The sequence below is a fragment of the Capsicum annuum genome, chromosome 10 (genome assembly GCF_002878395.1).
Source record: "Capsicum annuum cultivar UCD-10X-F1 chromosome 10, UCD10Xv1.1, whole genome shotgun sequence".
Lineage (NCBI taxonomy): Eukaryota > Viridiplantae > Streptophyta > Magnoliopsida > Solanales > Solanaceae > Capsicum > Capsicum annuum.
The window spans coordinates 76,199,816-76,210,122 of NC_061120.1; positions in this window are offsets into that span (position 1 = coordinate 76,199,816).

Genomic DNA, 10,307 nt, shown 5'->3' on the forward strand with positions numbered 1-10,307 from the left:
ATTAATATGTATCACTTGTACAGAATATATAGTTTAAAGCTAAATTAACAAACTTCATATATCCATTACAATTTAAATTTGAATTGACAAACTCCAAATATCCATTATCATTACAATTATAATATAACTTCAACAAAATTTAAATATCATTCTTGCAATTACAGCAAAAATCAAGAAAATCCAAAAGAAGACGAAGTAAAAAGGTAAAATTCTTAAAAATTAATAGTATTCTTGCAAGCAACGAGCATGAACACCACAAATACTAATTACACATTGAGTTTATTCGAATCAACTAACCCCAAATTTCAATTAAAAACAAATATGGAAATGAAGATTAACGTTTAAAAAATCCATTGCCATTTTTGCACGTCGTGGTATAAACCAGTTTAAATAATGAAGAAGAAGAAACAAAAAAAAGAAATTACAGAGAACTAATCAATACTTTTTTTATCCTGATTTTAGTGGGGTTTTGAAAGACGGAGACAGAGAAAAAAGTAGGTTCGCGTGGTTAAAAAAAGGTAAAAGTTAGTTTTCTAAAGGAACAAAGTTTTCACGTGTCGCATATGGATTAGTTTCACATAGGAGCCGATTGAAAATATGCACTTCAGTCTTCACATGTGTTTGCAACAAATTTTCGTCGACGCTCAAAATTATTAACTGCAAATAAAAATAAAATAAATAAAAAGAATAATTTTATATAAATAAATTTTACGGGTATAATTTTGTTATTCTCTCGATTCTTCTCTCCTAAGTTTTTTCATAATTCGAGGGCCTTTACAGCGTGATTCTCGAATGTAGGATGATTTGAGCCTCCTAGAAATGTGTTTGGATCTCCAGGAATTGTCTGACAGCACTTCGTCTTGTCGAGTTGATCTCCGGACAGAACTCCGTTAGTCAATTCGTTGAAGAGTTGTGTAGTCAATACTGAAGTTTCCTCCAATGCTTGCAGAATGTCCTCTTTTTTCTTTTCTTACTTCCTTTTAGAATGTTATGTTACCCCCTATTTATAGTTGTGGGGGTAGGCCTTAGTTGCTTCTGATTGGACGAAACATGTCACTTTGACACTTGACACCTTTTGACTGGTTGTTGAATTTGAATGAGATTTCCACATAATTTGTACATATGACGACGTCTTATTGATTTTGGATTTGATTGGGATGCCATGTCACTTGATGAGTTTGGGCTTCAAAGTGAGATGAACCTTGATGAATAAAATAGGCTTATTATTATTTTTTAGCCCAAAATAAGTTTAAACCTAATAACATATGGCTCAAATTCAAATTTTATATGAATTTGATCCAATAAATTTTATGTGTCTACAGATGCCCCCTACTTCAAAGTTGGTCGACGTGTAGGCTTGTCGAAACTTGGCGGCGAGACTTGAGGTACTCATGAATGTATTTTCATTCTCATGATTTCAAAGGTATTTGTTTCTCCCAACGTTGATCATGCCAAATTGAAGCATCGTGCGTTTGGTACCGACACTTATCGCCAGATTGAAGTTTCACGTAGTTGGCATCAATCCACATAGAACCGAAAAGCTTCATCCGGTCAACACTGCAGATGTGTTACATCTTTATTTTTCTGTGCAGGTTTATGAAAATGGTCTTGATGTCAAACCAAAAATGTCGACATGATTGATGTTGAACCATTTAGTGCACTACTTCCTTACTGTTTGAAAAGAAAGTGACTTGGAATGATCTGATTTTATCATTGACGACGCTAAAAGTTTTTCATTTTAGCTTCAGTGATCATGTACTTGGTGTCATTTTTGCGACCTTGTGATGATGAAGTTCTGAGTGTCTACAGTCCATCGTTGCAAAGCAAGCATGTGGTGCATCTTATCCGTGGGGCTCGACGATAAAGAGGCTTCGAGTGAGAGCATCCCATTCTTTTCAAAGAGCACGTACGTGGTGCCATCCATCTTGATAATATTGACACAGGAAGTAGCCGTTTTTGACTTTGGTAAGCAAGTACTGGGCACACGCCCATAAAAATATTTATTCTCCAATGGGAGAACAAAAATATGAGTTGTTTGATTCATAAAATATGAAATTCAATATTCTATTTTATCAGTTTTGCGCAGCATCATGATTAATTCCGTATTTTGATGTAGGAGCATCAAAATTAGGAACCATTTTTTTGTGTTAGAAACTAGACTCGTAGAGCTACGTCTTAGGTGGGAATCACAATCAGATTGCCTCCAAATCATCCCAGATATTGCTCCCAAAACAGGCTTCAAATCTTGATTCGCTGGTTATTTCAGCTTTGCCCAGCGTCATGATAAATTTCATATCTTGACGTGAAAGTATCGGAATCAATTTCCGTTTTTTGCATTAGAAAGTAGATTCACAGAGCTAAGTCTCATGCGGAAACAAAAATTAGATTGCATCCGAATCATTCCTGATATTTTTCCAAAAACAACCTTCTAATCTTGGTTCGCTGGTTATTTCAGTTTTGCGCAGCGTCACAATAAATTTCATATCTTGGCGTGGAAGTATTGGAATCAGGTTCCATTTTGGGGATTGGAAAGTATACTCACAGAGATACGTCTCATGCAGAAATCACAATTAGGTTGCATCCGAATCATCCCAGATATTTCTCTAAAAACAACCTTCTAATCTTGGTTTACAGGTTATTTTAGCTTTGTGCAGCGTCACGATAAATTCCATATCTTGACGTGAAAGTATCGGAATTAGGTTTAGTTTTTTGAATTGGAAAGTAGACTCACAGATCTACGTTAAGAGTGAAATCCATCAGTATATAACCTTTATGTTTCCTCAGGTACTTTTTCAAAATTGCAGCCTAAATCTTGTGATATTCTATTTCTCCTCAGATTTTTTATACTTCATGAATTTCATCATCTACTTCAAGTTTTGGGCCACATTACTTCCACAATATGTTGAAGGCCATACTAGAGCAATATTCAAATTACCACAAGTCTTTTTCTTATCGAGAAGACTTTATTGCTTGGGAGATAATGACGAATCATTTTGCTTTAAGACGACATCTTCAAAGGACTCCAAATATGCATTCAAGCTTCATACTTTTCCTTCCTTTTTTTAGAGCCATTCATAATTTAGACTCATGCGGTCCAGGAGTGAAATGCAGTTTAAGCTCCTGCGTTAAGGAGCATTTTGACTTGCAGTTTAGGCTCGTGTATTGAGAAGCGTCTTGACTTGCATTTTAGGCTCGTGCATCGAGGAGCATTTGGGGAGGAATTCTTGTAATGTAACTTTCCTCCCAATCCTTTATAATGGAGTATTGTTGCACTTCAGTTTGATATTTATTGCCTCAATTAGTTGAAACAGATTTGTACTTAATCTTGTGTCGACTTTTAAAAGTTAGAGTTTAGAAGTCCTTTGACATTTTCTTCTTTTGCAAGTGATCGATGTCCAAGTATCACCCTTCTTGCTATTGGAGAAGTTATTTTGCATGGATTTTCCCGTTGTTTTCTTCAAGGTTGGAACCCAAATGGGTCAAAGCTCTCGAATTGTAGCATGATGATTTCTACAACTTTTGGTGATTCCACAGAGCGCATGGCTTGTAGAGCTTTTGAAATTGAACCTTTCATATGGTGCTGTTTGGTGCTAACATGATTTACGTCAACTATATCGCCTTCATCAATGATGATCTTTCCCTCTTGCATTAATGTCATTATCTTTTCCTTCAGGATGAAGCATTTTGTGGTGTGATGACCAATAATGAGGTGAAATTTGCAGTATTTAGGATCATCGATTTTGTTTGATTCTTCGGGTCGCTTTGACTTAGGAAGTTCAATGACTTCTTTGGCTAACAACTCGTCAAGAATTTCAGAAACATCAAAGTCGGGAAAAGGATCTACCCTTGCTTGTAACTCTTTCAAGGTTGGTTGATTTTATTCTTCTTGCATTTGTTGCTTTGGAGCTTTCTCTTTTAGTTTTTGTCTTATGGAGGCCTTCTTATAACTCACAGTCCTCACCATAGATTCCCCAATTCGATCCTCTGATGAGTCATTGAATTTCGTGACTTCATTTTTAGGATAAAAAATAGGCGACGCCATTTTATGACTTGCAATGCTTAACTTCATGTCATGAGCGCACGTAGCTAATTCTTTAAAAGTTTGAGGCTTAATTCCTTGGAGCATATACATAAGGCCCCAATGCATCCCTTGAATACAGACTTCAATCGTGGAAGTTTTAGAAAGTTGATCCTTGCAATCAAAGCTCAATGTTCGCCAACGATTTATGTAGTCCACTATAGGCTCATCTTTACTTTGTCTTGTGTTTTTCAACTCCATCATGCTGACCGTACGACGGGTGCTGTAGAAACGATTTAGGAACTAACTTTCTAGTTGCTCCCATCAATCAATTGATTCAGACTCCAAGTCCGTGAACCAATCAAAAGCGTTGCTTTTCAAAGAGCGAACAAATTGCTTGACAAGAAGATCACCATGTGTACCAGTACTGCTACAAGTCTCAACTAAATGAGCGATGTGTTACCTTAGATTTTCCTTTCCATCAAATTGTTGAAACTTTGGCTTTTGATATCCAATTGGCATCGGTAAGCCCTCGATTTGCTTAGAATACGGCTTTGAGTATCCTACGAAACTTTGTGATGGACCGCCATATTGTTCCTTGATGATATTTGCAATTATATCTTGCAGTTGTTGAACTGTTAGAGTAACAACCGAAGTAGACTCTTTCTCTTTTTGAGATTTAGTCTTGCTAGGTGACTTATCGACATCCTTATTTTATGGAGTAAAGTCAGGTAGATAAGCAGGGTCGTGGCTCGATTCTCCAGGGGAGAAGGACTCCAACTTGTCCATCAATTGAGCGGGGACTCCAACTTGTCCATCAATTGAGCGATTTGAAAATCTTTATCCTCAACAGATTTCTTCAAAACATCAATGGTTTGTTCCATTATTGCGAACTTCTCATCCATATCAGTTGCGTCGGCTATCAAGGCGTTGAACTTTGTTGAGACTGGTGAATCAGTCGAATCTTCAGATTCACTAAAATTGACGCCAGTCTGAGAGAATTCATCACATAGCAAGAACGTCAAATTGCCCCCAGGAGCTGCAGCTTCAGCTGTCATATGTGATTTGCTCTTTTTTGCCTTCTCCAAAGAAGTAAAGTATCCAGATTCGTCCCAACCATTGGTCTTAAATTTATGTCGAGTGAGGGGACTAACAAGGCTGAGCTCATCAGCTGTGATAGTGCCAGAGTTCTTGCATGAGACATCTTTTGTATTTATGAAATCCATAGCAGTAGTTGTATTTGATTTGCAGGAAGAAGAGATGGAGAGCAGAAATTGTCCCACTGGGCGTGCCAATTTGTTCGCAATAATTTTTCGTCGACGTTGAAAATTAACTGCAACCAAAAATAAAATAAACAAAAAGAATAATTTTATATAAATGAATTTTGCGGGTACAATTCCGTTATTCTCTCGATTCTTCTCTCCTAAGTTTTTCCGTGATTCGAGGGCCTTTGCAACGTGATTATCGAATGTAGGATGATTTGAGCCTCCTATAAATGTGTTTGGAACTCCAGGAATTGTCTGACAGCACTTCGTCTTGTCGAGTTGATCTTTGGGCAGAATTCCGTTAGTCAATTCGTTGAAGAGCTGTGTAGTCAATGCAGAAGCTTCCTCCAATGCTTGCAGAGTGTCCTCCTTTTTCTTTTCTTTCTTCTTTTTAGAATGTTATGTTACCCCTATTTATAGTTGTGGGGGTAGGCCTTAATTGTTTGTGATTGCCCGAAACATGTCACTTTGACACTTGACACCTTTTGACTGGTTGTTGAATTTGAATGAGATATTCACATCACTTTTACATATGGTGGCGTCTTATTGGTTTTGGATTTGATTGGGATGCTACGTTACTTGATGAATTTGGGCTTCAAAGTGAGATGGACCTTGATGAAGAATAAAATAGGCTTATTATTTTTTTAGCCCAAAATAAGTTTAAACCCAATAACATATGACTCAAATCATGGGATACCACCAAATCGGTGGTTATATAAACTAAGGGTTTTCATGATTACCAAATCATGAAATTAAATCATACTGTCCAATACATTTTAAGAAACAATTAAAACAAACATGATTTTCTTAATAACTATACCATACCATACCATTAAAACTACCATCTAAACAGAGGGTAAGTGAGGGCCGCCGATGTTTTTCACCTTGTTATTAAATAGAAAACATGTTATAACATACAATTTTTCAACAATTACTTGTTTTGGCGCGACTTAGAACACTCTTCATAAGATCTATATATTATGTATGCTTTTGAAGTTACATACGGTTAAATATGTATACTTTGGAACGTTAAAAGTTTTTTCAAATTTCATATGATTAAATATGTTTACTTTTTGAAGGTATCTTAATTAGTATGTAACAAGTTGTTAAAAGTGTGTCACCCATAATAAATAATATAGAAATTGTGCATTTCATCAGCATGGTGTTAACCATATCTATTAAAAAATACTATTCTTTTACTTTCGGTCAAACCTTTTATTGCGATGTGTACGAGAGCACTTGTATGATTGTATCCAATCATGCACTTTATTATTCTTTTGACTTTCCAAAACAAAATTATATTTTTTTCGAATTTATGAAGGACTTTATCTTCTATCCTAAAAAAATATACATATGTGAATTTAAAGTAGCTATCTATAAAGATAATAAAATATTTCACTTTTTCAAAATAATTTTTCATTTAATTCACATATTTTTTTTTTTGGTAAATATGATTAAAACTAGTATAAATTAAAGTAGTACAGGGAGGTGCCCGAAGGCATTATTACAAACACAGTCGTTAGAAGTATTAGGTGCAGGACTAACTGCATTACAAAACATAGGATGACATAAACCTGGGGAAGTAGGATGTGGCTTGTTAACACTAAACTTTTTCCTATCTATGTCTAGGAGTGTAAGTACGAAGGGAGGAGCTTCGAACCAAAACGTGATATCACTTCCACTAATTGATGCGCCAAAATTTGCCAAACTATCTGCTACCATGCTGGACTCCATGTACATGTGGTAGATAGGTAGATCATGGAGCAGTTTTAAGAGGGACCGCAATCATCAATTATATGTGAGTACACAGGAAGTGGGTTGAATAATATGTCTATTACCTCTACAGAATCCACTATAATGCAAAGAGAAAGATATTCATACCGGTATGCGAGCTGAAGCCCTTGAAGTAGCGCAAGAAGCTCCTGCATAACCGTGGATGTTTCAGTAGTACAACCTGTAAAACCTAGAAACTAATCACCCAAGTGGGTCCTGAGGACCCCTCCTATACCTGTCATTCCAGATGTGGTGGGAGTTGCAGAATCAGTACGAAGGAAGATAGTGTCAAGATTGGTAATGGTAATGTTTGTAGTATAGAATGGAAGTGTCAAGATTGGTAATGGGTAATGTTCGTAGTATAGAATAGATGCGAGACATAGGTGACGAGATGGTAAAATGTAGAGCTTGATAAAATTCATGGCTAAGCATAAGAAATGCATGCAACGAAGGTTGAATTTTGGTGTTCTCGAATGTGTTTTTACCTTGAGTTAACCAGAAATGCCAGAGTAAGAAGGCGAAGAAAATTGTCTGTGGTAAGGCTAACACAAGAGCAGGTACCTGGTACCAATAAATTAAACATTTGATCCAGGTAGATGGTACTGAAGGGGTAAAACCTAGGAGAAAGGGAATGTGTTGTAGCAGTCGGAGTTAACGCCAAAAAGGTTTGGCGATGGAACGGTAAAAGAAAATATGGTCGATATATTCTAGTAATGTGTGCAGAAAGTGCAAAGAGGGGGACTGAATGACGCCAATGTGATGAAGGTACTGTTGGGTTCAAAGTGTGTATGAAGTGTGAATGGAAAATGGAAAATGGTGGAGAAAAGGAGACACCTAATTTAGAAAGTGTACTCCAAATTGGAAAGCTCAGTAATTCTCCCACATTGGTGGGAGAAGGAAACTTTGGAGTGTTTATAATAAGAACACTTACTCCACATGGTAAGTGAAGCAAGAAATAAGAGATGTCTCGCACCGTTGTCGTCGTCGCTCGCTCGGATCGGCTTCGGATTTGGATTTGGATTTGGCAATCGATCGATGAGATCTATCTTTTTAGACAAAGTTTATTTGACAGAAATAAAGAAATCCAGACAGAAATCTAATCCGAAAATATAAAAAATACAGTAAAATATTTTCTGGTTTTGGTACTCCATTTATACATGCATACAAAAGTTCGAACTGCTGCAATACTTCATCGAACTGGTGCCACTGTTTCGGTGAACTGATACACTGTTTTGGTGAACTGATGCACTGTTTCAGTAAACTGATGCATTGTTTCGATGAACTAACACACTTATTCATGAAATGACATGCCTGTTCAGAACAGTCACACTGTTTGGACAAATGGACATGAATTTTCAGAAAAGGTTACACCTTTTAGATGAACCTTTGCCACTTTTTAGAAGACGCATCTTGTGGATATATAAACCTGCTTTCATCCATAGGTTTACATACGAAAATTTCAGAATAAAAAATTACTTCTTCTTTTCTAAATTACTCTGTGTGATCAATCAAAACGTTCTGTGCATTTGAAGATATTCCAACCGTTTGAGGTACCGCTACAGTTGGTTTGTTTAGCCATTTTATCCTGGGAGAAAAAATTTCACAACCTCGGGTACAGTGAGGGAAATTATTTCCTTTAAGAAAACTCCGTGAATTCGGATGACTTGACTATTTTCTGATTTTATCTTAATTTCTGAAAGAATAAAATACACCTCTTGGAAAGGTCATTTTGATCTTGTGTTGAGGGTATTTGATATACTTTATTGTGTTCTTGTTTATACTTGAACTCTAGTTGAAGTTATTGTTCTGCATATACTGATTCTGTGTACCCGAAGTACAAATAAAATAACAATCTTAAGAAAATAATTAATTTTACAGAATCTGTATAACTTATTTTTGGAGATTAAAGTTTTAAGATTTCTACTCCGCTTGAATTTAACTAGTGATTAGAAGACATAAAATCTTCATCACAAGTTAAAGTTCACTCGGTTGACGATTTGAAGTTATAAAAACTTCATCGTTAATTAGAAACAAGAAGAAAAGTTGAAAAGTTATTTAATTTTATAAGTAGTATTCCAAAAATATTAAATTTTTCTGTCTTGTGTTGACAGGAAAGATGACTAACGAAAGTCAAATGATGGATGCGGCAACATCTTTGGGGGCAACTAATATTACCACATCAAGTCGCACAAATGCTCTGCCAACAATGGCACCGGCGGAGAAGCCCAAAAAATTTTTGGACATTGACTTCAAGTGGTGGCAGCAAAAGATGTTCTTTTACCTCACCACTTTATGTCTGGAACGGTTCACTAGCGAAGACGCTCCTGAGGTGCCCGAGGGAACCTCGGACAAAGACCACTTCGTTATTGTAGAAGCTTGAAAATATTCGGACTTCTTTTGCAGGAATTATATTCTGAGTGGTTTCCAAGATGACCTCTACAATGTTTATAGTAGAACCAAGACATCAAAGGAACTGTGGGGAGCACTTGAACGAAAATATAAGACGGAGGATGTGAAAATTAAGAAATTTCTTGTTGCACGGTTCCTGGACTTCAAAATGATAGATAGCAAATCTGTTGTCTCTTATAAGTACAGGTGTTGCAAGTCATCATACATGATCTCCTAGCAGAAGGTATATCTTTGAAAAATACCTTAGTTGAACAAATTAAAAATGTTCTTAATACTCACATAAACTGTTTTATAGGTTTAATTGTGAATGATGCTTTCCAAGTAGCAGCGATAGTTGAGAAGCTACCACATTTGTGGAAAGACTTCAAAAACTACTTAAAGCATAAATGAAAGGAGGTGACTATTGAAGATCTTATTGTCCAACTTCGTATTGAAGAGGATAATAAAGCTGCCGAGAAAAGGTCAAAAGGAAATTCTACAATTAATGGAGCACATATTGTAGAAGATGATCAAAACAATTCTAAGAAAAGAAAGAAAGTTGAACAAGGAAGCAATCAACCCAAGAAAAAATTCAAGGGAAAATGCTTCAATTGTGGTAAGATTGACCACAAGTCCACGGATTGTCGTGCCCCTAAGAAAGGCAAGAAAAAGGACCAAGCTAATATGGTTGAGTCCAACAAAGAATGTGATGATCTGTGTGCTATGTTCTCAGAATGCAACTTGGTGGGGAATCCTCGCGAATGATGGATGGATTTTGGTTCCACCAGCCATGTATGTGCCAGCAAAGAGTTGTTTTCATCATTTGCTCCGGCTCAAGTAGAAGAAATAATCTACATGGCTAA